Here is a 13,418-nt window from a genome sequence, read left to right on the forward strand (position 1 = left end):
AACGCCGCTTACCAGCACTTACTGGCGCAAAAACACGCTAACATGTGCTTAAACGTGCTTTAATGACCTGCATCCAACATCCATTATTCGAGACATCAGAATTACATAACAGCCCTTGCAGGTCATGGAACCGGGACTATGAACGACACAGTCAGTGGCTTTACCACTGAGGCATCTGGGATATGTACAAGTGTTATGGTGTTTAGTATGTAGAGTGTAGTATGGCTTTTCCTCAGTACTGCAAACAAATGTGTAACTCAGTTGGTGTATATATGGATGATACCTGTTAATGGTATGTCCAAGTGAGGCTTAATGGATATGCTGCAGCTATGGGAATCCATGTCACATTGAGCCACACACTGTAATGAGCTACACCTTGCAACAACCATAACTGGAGAATGCTGGGGTGGCAGATACCTGTCATGGGTACTCCCCATGCTTTGGAACTACATCCTTGATTACATTATATGGAGCCTGTCATTAACACACCAGGAAATCCTTGCAGAGTGGGTGGGGAACAGTGGTTACACCCCAGGGATCCCACAATTTGGCTTTGCTCCACAGAAGGACAGTTAGTTAATCAATGGGGTGGTGACAGCAGACACATTTTGGCTAGGCTTATGAATGGCCTCTGACATTTAGGCATGCACCTACCAATGTACCTAGGAACCTATACATACAGTATCAACACATGCTTTTAGCTTAATTTACTGTTCAGGTATTGACTTAACTTGTGCCAATAGCAGTTGTGTGTGCAATAGTTGAGGGCTGCCTATGTAGGATGCACACAGTAGACCACCTATACATGACAATTTACAGGTGGTCGTGTGTGTGTGCCATCCATGTTTACTGTGTGTGCAGGTGGAGAAGTGCGTCAGTCCATAGGAGCCTACACTGTCAGTGTATGTGCTATACATTCCCTCTTTGCCAAGGCATGGGCATAAAGGGCACACCTCCATCTGCCTACTGGGGCTGGCACAGGGTGTTCGTGGTCTGAATCCCTCTGTGCCTGTGGTGCCCTTGGCAATGGTGGTGGGCTGTGAGGGCCTTCACCATTATGTCCCTGCTGCAGCTGTTTCCGCAGGATCATATTATGTAGCATGGCACATACTATGAAGACGTGGGCACACGTGCCTGGAGAGTACTGCAGGTCTCCACCAGATATGTTCAAGCAATGGAACCGTGATTTCAGCATCCCAAACATATGCTCTATGATGATTCCGGTTTGTGCGTGTGCCTCATTATGGCGTTCTTGCATGGGTGTGTGTGCATTTCTGATGGGAGTCATCATCCACGGCTTCAGTACATAACCAGCATCCCCCGCAAGGTGGCCATATGGGATGCCCCCCTTGACAAATACCTGGTACAGCTGTGAGGCATGCCAAATGTGGGAATCATTGTAGCTTCCAGGGCTGCCAGCACACACATCCATGATAATGCCCTGGGCATTGCACATGATCTGGCAGTTGGAGTGGTATCCCTTGCAGTTTATGTAGCACCTACCATGCTCACTGGGTGGTGACTTGATGTGTATGTGTGTACAGTCTATTGCACCGAGTACCTCCGGGTAGTCTGCCACATGGTGGAAGAGAAGCATATTGCTGGCCAACTCCTCCTGCATTCGGGGGAAGTATATATGCTCATTGGCATGTGGTAACATGGCATCCAGGAACTGGTGGAGTACCCTGGATGCTGATGCCTGTGAGATCCCCATGATATCTCCAGTTGGCCTTTGAAAGGTATCTGTGGCTAGTATTCTCAAGTTTACACATACCTTCGTGTCTACTGGGATGGGTTCCCCTCTGTTGTTTCTGGCTCTGATGCTTGGCCGGCACAGCTCAACGATTTGCTGTATGATGTCCCTGTCCACCCTATAATGCTCTACTATCTCCAGATCATCTAGCCCCTGGTAGGTTACCCTTGGTCTGAACACTCTTCTCCTCCTCCGGTGCCTGAGGTGGTTGTCAGCATCATCCTCCACACAACCTTCAGTCTCCAGCACATGCTGGTGAATCAAAGCTATGGCAGCTCACAACATGTACATTTTAAAAGTTCCCCATCTGTTTACACCAATGGTGCAGTGTTTGGGAATACACAAGTGTGTGTGAGGTGCCTTCACACTTTATACTATTGTGCTTTGGAAGCTGATGATGACATAGGGTGTGTACGTACAATCCGAGCTGCAGGGTATCTTATGTTTTACCGCAGGTACTGCTATTGTGGGGCCTTTGGTGCTGAATTACACTTGGCTATCGTGGATCATCTCTTGCCCTTGCCTTCATTTTTCAAACCGATTCCCCTCCCATTGTCAGGCATGCATCCAGTGGCCTGCTTTCTTCTTTTGTACTTTTCCGACCCAGGATTCTGTTGCGAAATGTGTTCTGTAGCCGATCTACTGCAGGTTTGCTTTTTTCTGCTGTGATAGTTCTCTTTTCTTTGCAATCCAGCACCTCCCCTTTCCTGTTCTGCAGGTTGCTGCTAGCAGCCTTGTTAGCTACCGTCAATGGCCCACTGTGAGTTACTAGGTGTTAATTACTCAGTTGTACTCCAATTACTCTGCAACAGCATTTCCTTATTGTCTTCCTGTAACCTTCCTGTTTCAGCTGTGGTGTGCTCCACGCGCAGCCATTTACTGGGTTTCAAGCGCGTTGTCATCTGCGTACACATGCGCTTTCAGTCGCCTTGTGTGCTCTCAGCTAAGCAAAGCTATGGCTGCATACACACCCCTATCCAGCAGCTTTGCTTAGCAATGGGCAACCCGGATTAGCTATGATCCAATGTGCTTACAGCTACGGTGGCACACCCCTCTCCTGATATCATGTATACATCCAGGCCACTCCTCGGTGTTATACCGCTACGCCATGTGGTAAAGCCTTACGCCGGCAAGGCATTTGTGATTCAGTATTACTTTCCTCATTTGCATGGCATTGACTACTAATTCTTAGTTACCGCGTCAAACACTGTCACAGACCCTTAGCAACCCTTGCGCCTTGGTTGTGGTGTAGCATGCATACCATTGACTATTATGGCGAAATCATGATTTGTGTTACATTGACATTTTATGACATCTATATATATTTTCCTTGTGTTCCCGTTTGTGCACCCATGCACTGCGGTTGTACTTTGCGTTAGTGTGGCCATGGCATTAAATGTTATTTATTATGTGTTATGCGTGTTTTTTTATGCTAATGGCTGTATATTTAGCCATTGGCATATGTTAACTTTATAATACGTAAGTTTGGTCTGCTTTAAGGCTCCGATGTTCTGTTTGAAAAAATGTAAACCATTTTTTTGGTTTACATTTCTGCATGCTTGCACCACTTCATGAATTGCTATATACCTTCATTTGCATGCTACACTCCTGTACATGGGGTAATTAGCATGCAAGCACTGTGAGCTGTGCAGCTGTCGCGTACGCTGGTAGTGCACATGGAAACAGCTCTTACCTGAATCGCTCGACGGCCATATTGGGCACTAGATCACCGACGCTACTCCAGCGCATGGCACAAGCTTCACGAATCCTGGGGAAGGTGTATCACCTACACAAAATGCACTGTACAAATATGTTATAAGTGATCTATTCCCTTTTTTCAATTATTTTGTACATATTTGTTGATATAAATGTTTTGTTTCAAACACGTGAGTAGAAAAGTTACAATTTTCCCATGGGAAACATCTTAATTACTTACTGTCATTAAACTGCTGACTGGACTTGTATCTGAATGGATTTTATACCCACAAAGTTGCTGTCCAATGTTCTCCCCATTCCTATAAGACATTGCATTTATCAGGTACTGCTGTAGTAAAAAATAAAATATCTGCTGTTACATTGAGCCAAAACCTATAAACTATATCATTCATCTCATTGATGTTGCAGCCAAAAGTAGTCACAAACTGAAGATGTTATTTCCCTGTACCAGGCACAGGTGTTTTGCATATTCATATGTTAAAATCTCAGACCTTTCCTGTCTCCAAGCCCTCACTCATGTTTGTTTTTTATTATAATGGTACCTGATAAATGCAGCACATGCAATTATTTGTGTGGGTATATGAGTATGTGTGCTTATGCATGTGTGTGTGTGTGTGTGTGTGTGTGTGTGTGTGTGTGTGTGTGTGTGTGTGTGTGTGTGTGTGTGTGTGTGTGTGTGCTTGATCTGTGTCCCAGTTGACTGAATGCATAGCTCAACTTATCACAGATCAGAAGGAACTGAAAATTTGTCCTTTCCTTGTTGCCATCTAATGCTGGAGTTGGTATAGTTAAAGTTGTAGGCATCTAAGAGCACAACCCAGTGTGTGATCAGAGAAAACTGGGTTTCCCCACCAGCAAAACATGCTGCTTTAGTGTGGAAATGTATTAGATAGTTGGTGTGTGTGTGTGTGTGTGTGTGTGTGTGTGTGTGTGTGTGTGTGTGTGTGTGTGTGTGTGTGTGTGTGTCTGTGTGTGTGTGTGTCTGTGTGTGTGTGTTTGTGTGTGTGTGTGTCTCTGTGTGTGTGTGTGTGTGTGTGTGTGTGTGTGTGTGTGTGTGTGTGTGTGTGTGTGTGGTGATGGATGTGACGGTTTGAGTATACATGATGTCAAACTTTTTATGATATCTGATGTTTCAGAATATATTAATTTGTTACAGTACATTACATAAAGTAATTTGCTATTCTTACTTCTGTTCATATAGGCAAAAAAACTAAGATTTAACAATCACTACAGTATGCAACGTCAGATGGAAATAGTGCAGTGTATTACATTTAACAAAAGATGATTGAGTTTACAATGATATTCCACTGCCCAGTTAACAGCCTTAAATGTGTTATAGTACTTAGACAACTGATTATACTCTATATTGATAAAAATTACAACTTTATTAAGCACATTTCTGGCATAGCAACAGTACTTAACCTACATTTTGATAAGCATCTCATGGTATTGCTAAGGTCTAGTCCCTTGCTAGAGCTCTACCAGCAGACAGCGTACAACAGTGTTCAAAGCATTTTTGCAATATTATAACCAGTAATACACATCAAGTTGTCACATAAAGAATACAAATACAATAACAAAAGTATGGCAGAGTGAAGTATCTAACAGCTTTCAAAGCCATTGACATCATTCTGCCACTGGCTGTCTGTGCAGCAGCACTAAGTTTTTTACAGCTTTCAAAGCTGTAATACATTTTGCACTCCTACACTTTTTTTCTGTATGTAGAAGTACAGTGGAGGAACTACAGCTCTATGTCATATACACATAAATATGATCATGCCTCTCTCTTCACAAATCAGTTATTCTAAGTACTCAACTTTGATGTGAATATTCCATTCTTGAGCTGCTCTTCAATCTGTTCTTGTTGTAAATTTCTTGGCATCCATATCTTCAATGTATAAAAACTTGATTATGATCAGAATCCAGGTCACAATTATTTTACATGCAGAAGCCTTAACTTGGAAGGTGTACACATTGGGTTAAGTCTTCCCAATTCACAGAGTGCTCTAACATTGAGTTCTTCCCCACATAGGTGCCTTTGTTATGATAATGGTCTCTCTGGTAAAGTTGCATGTTAATGTCAACCAGAGGGATTGGCTAATAATATCTAGTCATGTGCCTCCCTGGAAATGTATGTGGCTTTACAATCTGCTCATGTAAAATTGTTTTCATGAAGGAAAATATGATGGTGGTGACATCACAGTTAACCAGTCGTTCCTATGGAAGTACTTGTGGTACAGGTAAGTTGAGAGAAGATATGGGAGTGGACGTTTTGTTAGTCTTTGTATCTGTGTAAATATGTGTGTGTGTGTGTGTGTGTGTGTGTGTGTGTGTGTGTGTTATGTGGGGCACATGGGTGCCAAAAGTGTGCATGTGTTTATATAGAACATGCCTTTGCAAACTCGATGCAAGGGACTTTAAGGAGATTACTAGTGTGTTCAGCTCTGATCGCACTAGTATTTGATCTGTCTCATTGCTGCCATACTTGTCTTTAGATTATGTTTTCTTATCATTGCACTCATTGAATGACCTGCACTGGACAGTTAGAATGAGTAGTTAGGATTTTATTGTATCACAGGGTTTATTTTTAAGACTGTGATATTGTCCAGGAAACAAATTCTCTAGAAATAAAATTACATATACTTGTTTATGTCTTTATAGTAAGGGAATGCTTCTTAGTCATACTTTAACGCAAACAAGTTCTTCACATGAAGGAGTCAGTAATGCAGTTATTGTCCATTTTTAATGTTGATTAGTGAGAAAATTGCAAGTCATCGTGTGTTTGACAGCTGTACTAGTGACATATATTTCTATACAATTAATATGATTATTTGATGTGTGAAATGCAGATATTGATGAGTGCCAGCGGGATAAGGATATCTGTGGTGATCACTCCATCTGTAACAATGCAATAGGAAGCTATAGCTGTACCTGCCAACCAGGATTCACAACTAGGACCATCTCTCATCTGTCCACTAACGGAAGCAAATTTGGTTGTGATGGTAAGCAAGGTTGTGTTTAATAGCAGAGATTTTAGTTAGAAATGTTATATGCATCATGCCGATATAGTTTTCTCGTAATTTGTCTATTTTTCGTAATTGAGATGTCAGAAGTTTGGGGGACTAACGTGTGCAGGCAAACTACTGCTAGATTAATTCAATGTGTTGGAAAGTTACACCACTACATTTTTCTGCTAAATACTAACCTGGATTATTTGTTTTATTAACTGTAGGTATTAGGAAGAGTCAGATGGATGTCACATTTATAAATATAAACTGCATTATGTGATTTACTCAGATAAGAACAAAATCAAGTAGAGAATCAGATATCAAATTAAGTACTTCCCCATGAATGCTTCTGTTGCATCATAATGGTGAATCCGGCATGATTTTGGGAAAATATTGCACAGTGTTTATTTTCATCACTTATGAGTACAATTTACATTTTCTAGAGTAATGCTGTTTTAAAAAAATAGCGTCTAACATGAGACGTGTATGCATTACTTAATTTTATTTTTGCAAGATTTGTTTATTCTTTTTTTATTTACTTTTCACATTGTAAATGTTTTTTTGGATGGTCACCAATCCCCCAACCATGAGTCTAAGCCCTTATGTTCACTCTTTGTGATATGCGGCCACTTAGGTGAGTGTTAGCCTAAGGGAGTCATAATATAAGGAAGTATAAAGGCTGTTTGTGCAGTATCTTTTCATGGGCCATCAGCCTTTCTGCAGCCAACCCCTTCCCCAGACCATCTGAACTAATAGTCTAAGGAGCTCAGAAAAGAGGGAATGCCTCTACACATACACTTATGAATGTCAAAATAACTGGGCTAAGCAACATCAAATTCATGTTTCCAGTCCTGGCTGCCTTTAATCTTGTGGAAGCCTATACTTACATGGTGGTTATAAGTCAACTGGACCTTATGGATGGGTGAGCCACCAGTAAACATTGACACCCAGCCACCCACAGGCTGTTTATCAGATTCAATACATCTGCGTCAGAGTAATGGCTTTATCCTTCTATGTCAGAGATTCAAGATAATCCCTGGAATTCAATAAACTCTGTGTAGGCTTTGCACAAAGCCCACATAGACCTTACGTCCTTGCACAGTGATCAGCAGCTCTATTTACATATTCATGCCACACAAGGCATTGAAATGTAAACAAGCATGGTTTTTGTGGCTGGTGACAGTGTTTTGGCCAGGAAACTATGTAAAGCAACATGGAAAGTGAACTACATTACAATAGAGAAAACTGGCTTTGCAGGATTGCATGGAATGCCACAATGATTATGATCGTCTATAATATATAACTGTACATGTCCCAAGCACAGTACAGGATATTGTATACAGTGCAGATGAATGTGTAATCCCAGTCCATGCTTTTTATGTAAGTTTTGTAAATTATCTTTAAGGGTACATGGATTGCTATTTAAAGTAAAGACTCAGAGGAAGTGTGTGTACTGAATAGGGACAAACGGATGGATTGCAGGAATGAACAAAGGGAAACAGGAAAGGTGCAACATTATAATGTATTGTAGAAGAGGGCAGAAGACAGTTTTAGCAGGAACACTGACCACATGTTGACACCAGCAGACAGTAATATTTATTCCACAGAAAAAAATGATATAAAAAGGCAGGCAAGATTCACAACATGCTCTACAGTGGAGAAGAGGGCAGATTCCTGATAATGGCTAAGCAAATTTCTTTTCTTATGAAAAAATTTGCGGAATTGGCCATTCGTGGTTTACGATCTTTGCTGTTTAAGTGTCAATCTTTAGGTATTTGATTATCTAAAGCAGTGGTGTGCAACCATTTTGTGGGGAGGGCCACTACACGAATTCTTAATGCATATCCGGACCACCTCAAAACATAGTAAGTCGTTATGAGTTAACAATAGTAACAGGTGACTGGCATTTTTCTTAAGACAGCAGTCGTGAAATTGCCTGTTTTCTACATCAACTTTGCATTTAACTTTATTCTGGCTTGCAACCATGACGTATTACAAACTTTTGCAGAAAGTTTCTACTGTTTACAGACTGCAAGTTATAAACAACAAAAGAATAGTTATTCCGCAGCTAAAATTAGAAGTGTGCGAAAATGCAATCAATTAGGTAAGTAAGCACATGCTAGAAAGTTTGTGTGACTGGAGTAAGGCATAGCATTTATTTATTTTTTAAAAATATTTTGGTGACTCTGGTGGCCGGATGCTGTTGCATCAAGGGCCAGATTTGGCACTGAGGCCAGATGTTGTGCACCACTGACCTAAAGCTTCAACTATATGATATAGACCGATAATAACTATCAATATCCACAAAGCTAACTATAGCCACTGGATGCTACTGTTCATGCCTAGTTAGAGCACTAAGATAATGTAAAAATGTCAAATCACTTAAATGTAATGAGATTCATTGAAAAGACAAGGTGTATCACCTACACGAAATGCACTGCACAAATATGTTATAAGTAATCCATTCCCTTTTTTCAATTATGTTGTACTTATTTTTAGATATAAATGTTTTGTTTCAAACAAATGAGCATAGAAAGTACAATTTCCCCATGGGAAACATCTTCATTACTTAGTTTCATTAAACTTTTGGCTGCACTGCTATCTGAATGTATTTTATACTCCCAAATTGCTGTCCAATGTTTTTTCCCATTCCTATAAAAAGTTGCATTTATCAGGTACTGCTGTAGTAAAAAATAAAATATCTGCTGTTACTTTGGGCCAAAACCTATAAAATATGTCCTTCATCTCATTGATGTTGCAGCAAAAAGTAGTCACTGAAGATGTTATTCCCCTGTACCAGGCACTGGTGTTTTGCATATTCATATTTTAAAATCTCAGACCTTTCTTATCTCCAAGCCCTCACTCATGTTTGCCTTTTATTATAATGGTACCAGATAAATGCAGTGCATGCAGTTCTTTGTCTTTGTATATATGTTTGTGTATGTGTGCATTTGCATGTGTGTGTGTGTGTGTGTGTGTGTGTGTGTGTGTGTGTGTTTGAGCATCCAAGTGCTCTGGATTATGTGGCATGCTCCGTATTTAATGACAAGTGAAGCCACTGTTCTGCATTGGACAGCTGTGGCTCAGCTACAAGGATTTTGATTGGTTTGTGTACTGCAATTACTGCCAATCGGCATTGCGGTATACAAACCAATGTATTGCTCTGCTGCCCTTCCGCATTACACAACGTTGGCTGTTCTACGCAGTTCTTGATTGGCTCGTAGACCACATTTACAGCCAATCATGAATGCTGTCTACCAGCCAATCAAGTAAAGAGTCTCAGGAGGACGGGAGCCAATGACAGCTCCCCAGTACAAGCCAATCACATTCCGGGAAGCCTTTTCGTGCCCAAATAATGGCTTGAAAAAGGCTTCAGGAATCAGGAATTTTACATTTTTGGTCCTCAACAACTCAGAAAGAGGACTGGGGAAGAAGGAAGGAGAGTCCATGTATTGAAGACATCGGGACTAGTTGGGGTTGGGACTTGGAAGCTAGCCTGTCAGAAAAGGAGTCTTGCTGTATCGGAACTCGGAAGCAGTTGCTGGTCTGAAGCCTGAGATTTTATTTTGCTGCTGCCTGCTGCTTGACAACCGGGATCAATTTTGTGTCATGGTGGATTATTTCTGCTGGAGGCTTTGGTTATTGGATTTTATTGAGCTGGTGCTGTGGCTGGACCTAGGCAGAGGTAAGTGTTTTAGCAGCAGTGGCTACTGGTATTTCCCTTGAGAACTGGTACGTTAGCAGAAATCCTGTTATTCTAGTACATTTTTAAGTTTATAAGAGTAATATTAGTATCTGTATTTTTGTGTTGCTTGTTCTTAGTATTTCTCTGAAGTCTGACAGAACTTATGCAATTGTATGCCAACATAGATGCTATTATCAACTTAGAAAGTTGCTTGAATAACAGGAATATTTAAAGCTTCTCAATTTTTGTACTGCTTGTCCGCCTTGTATGTGTCTGAAGTCTGAAAGTAATTGGGTGCCAAGACAGATCCGGTTACTCTAGCAACTTTCTAAGTTTATAACAGCAATATTTAAAGTGTCTATGTGTGTGCTGCTTGTCCCCCTAGTATGCCTCTGAAAGTAATTGCCTTTTTTTGGGGGGAGAAACTATATGCCAACACAGATCCTGTTATTTTAGCAACTTTCTAAGTTTATAAGAGCAATATATGGTTATAACAGCAATATTTAAAGTGTCTCTCTTTTTACAGCTTGTCCCCCAGTATGTCTGTGAAACTATTTGCCTTTCTTTGGGAGAAACTGTATGCCAACACAGATCCTGTTATTTTAGCAACTTTCTAAGTTTTATAAGAGCAATATAAGTTTACAATAGCAATATTTAAGTTTGCAATAGCAATATTTAAAGTGTCTCTGTTCGTGCTACTTGTCCCCCTAGTACGTCTCTGAAAGTAATTGCCTTTTTTCATTTACTTATGGGATGGTTATGGTATTGCAGATTATTAAATACAAGTTTTGGATCTAAGAAGTGTCTTATTGAGTTTTACAGATGTTCGCCCATGCTCCATGGTGATGGCACATTTTGTGCAGTACGAAAATAGGGTGTTCCACATTTTGACCATTTGTCACACATTGTTAGGGTATGTGTTCCACATTGGCCTCTTAAGAGGTTGAGACCTATGGTGTGTGTGTGTGTGTGTGTGTGTGTGTGTGTGTGTGTGTGTGTGTGTGTGTGTGTGTGTGTGTATGGGTGCCATTCTGCTAACTGCATTTGTTGATCTGTGTCCCAGTTGACTGAATGCATAGATCAACCTATCACAGATCAGAAGGAACTGAAAATGTGTCCTTTCCTTGTTGCCATCTAATGTTGGAATTGGCATATTTAAAGTTGTAGGCATCTATGAGCACAACGCAGTGTGTCATCAGAGAAAACTAGGTTTCCCCACCAGCAAAACATGCTGCTTTAGTGTGGAAATTTATTAGATAGTTGTTGTCTGTGTGTGTGTGTGTGTGTGTGTGTGTGTGTGTGTGTGTGTGTGTGTGTGTGTGTGTGTGTGTGTGTGTGTGTGCGTGTGTGTGTGTGTGATGGATGTGATCTCTGCCTAACATATAAATCTATGTCAAACACAGAACTGTTGGACATGCTACACCTAAAGAAATCTCAGTCCCTCCGAGATACACTCTCTAGGGACCTAAACCTTGTCACCACAATAAACAGGACATGCTGGAGGGAAAGATTCCTGTCCCAGAGACTTCCCATACTCTGGAACAGGCTACCCATCTATGTCAAGCAAAGTTCTTCATTAGCACTCTTCAAGAAAAATCTTGATGAGTGGATGGGAAATAGGAAATACACCCCGGGGATCACTTCTGTGTCTCTGCTTGACAGTGGCACAGAAAAATAACTTTCTTGGATGGCGTAAGCCAGGGAACTTTGTCGGCTAGGCTTACGTAGGCCCTTGGGCTGATAGTCTATTACCTACCTATGAACCTATGAACCTATGTGATGGTTTGAGTATACATGATGTCAAATTGTGTGCATGTGTCATTTGTTAATTGCAATGTGTATGCATGTTAGAATGAGTTCTGATTAATTAAGGCAAGTCTGCAAGCATAGCTGAGTTTCAATGTGTTTTGTGGTCAATTGTTATGATATCTGATGTTTCAGTATATATTAATTTGTTACAGTAAATTACATAAAGTAATTTACTATTCTTACTTCTGTAGATACAGGCAAAAAACCTAAGATTTAACTATCACTACAGTATGCAAATGCAGATGGAAATAGTGCAATGTATAACTTTTAACAAAACACATCACTGAGTTTACAGTGTTGTCCTGGTCCACTTCAATAAAGACACAACACCAAATGACAGTTGACGACCTTTATTAAACTTCCATAAACATGATTGTTAACCAATAATTATAAATTTCAACCAAAACCATGACACAGGTAATAAGAGCATCCATGAAAGAAAAAATAAAATAATCATAAGGACAGCGTACTGCTTACCCTTGATAAGCAGCATCCCCCACTTGCTCACTTATCTTTGCACTAACAAGGCAGCGTTACCCTACTCACCTTCAATTTATTGAATTACACCACCATCCAAATAAGCAGCTCTGATTGTTTATTAACTTATCCAACAGAGCAACTGCTCACTTTCCTTCCAAACTTATTGAATTTTACATCCAACACCAGAGGGGAAGAAAAGAGAGCAAACCTGCCCCTCATCTCCGCCCACCAGCATGACCAGGCTGTTCCCCCTCTTACCAACCAAATTTCCAACAACCTATACCCCATTAAAGGCATAAAGCCAAACATCATTTGGTGTAGCCCGTCTTACCTAACCAGACTGTCTCCATGCCATCACCCCTCAGTTGCCATCACCAACAAAAATATTCAGTTACCTAAACAGCTAAAATAAACCATCGATCCCTCTCCAATGCTAAAACCACTACAAACTCAAAGCCTAAAATACCCATACTCTTGTTACGCAACTACCAAACCAGTAAAAATTGTTAAATACTCCCAGAATCCATACCCCAACTAAACTAGCAAACGCCAAGCCAATTGCCACTTGAAACCATGCAAAGGTAATAGCATACGCTCATGACATATTGCAGCCCGTTTACTGCCCAATGAAATAATAACCACATAACATCACATTCAAATCCACTTTAATAGTAATCTTGCTGACACACCAATACCCATGTAGACAAACTGCTTATACCACCATACACAGTCTTTACCAGTATGACCCTAAATGCACCAAAAACTGTAAAACAAGCCTCAACAAAACTAACCAAACTCAATATACACCAACTTGAAATGCCCACTGGCACCAGACACCAGGTCAGTCAGTAGCCCTCACCATCCAAAATGTGGGAAAATAATCCAACCCTACCTCCCTTAAAACTGCAGTAACTCAAAGCTACTCTATCACGCACTGCCCCTGCAGTGGGCACATCCCTCATGACAG

General features: G+C 40.8%; 1 long non-coding RNA gene across 1 annotated transcript in view; it reads left to right on the top strand.

Annotated features, from left to right (window-relative positions):
* LOC122812234 overlaps window positions 1–13,418 on the top strand; it is a 420,127-nt gene that overhangs the window by 349,247 nt on the left and 57,462 nt on the right. The window contains exon 2 of the long non-coding RNA XR_006366373.1: window positions 6,319–6,471. This is a non-coding gene — a long non-coding RNA (uncharacterized LOC122812234). The remainder of the gene's footprint in view (window positions 1–6,318; window positions 6,472–13,418) is intronic.

This window comes from Protopterus annectens, chromosome 9.part0 (assembly GCF_019279795.1).
Source record: "Protopterus annectens isolate FY-2018-M chromosome 9.part0, PAN1.0, whole genome shotgun sequence".
Classification (NCBI taxonomy): domain Eukaryota; kingdom Metazoa; phylum Chordata; order Ceratodontiformes; family Protopteridae; genus Protopterus; species Protopterus annectens.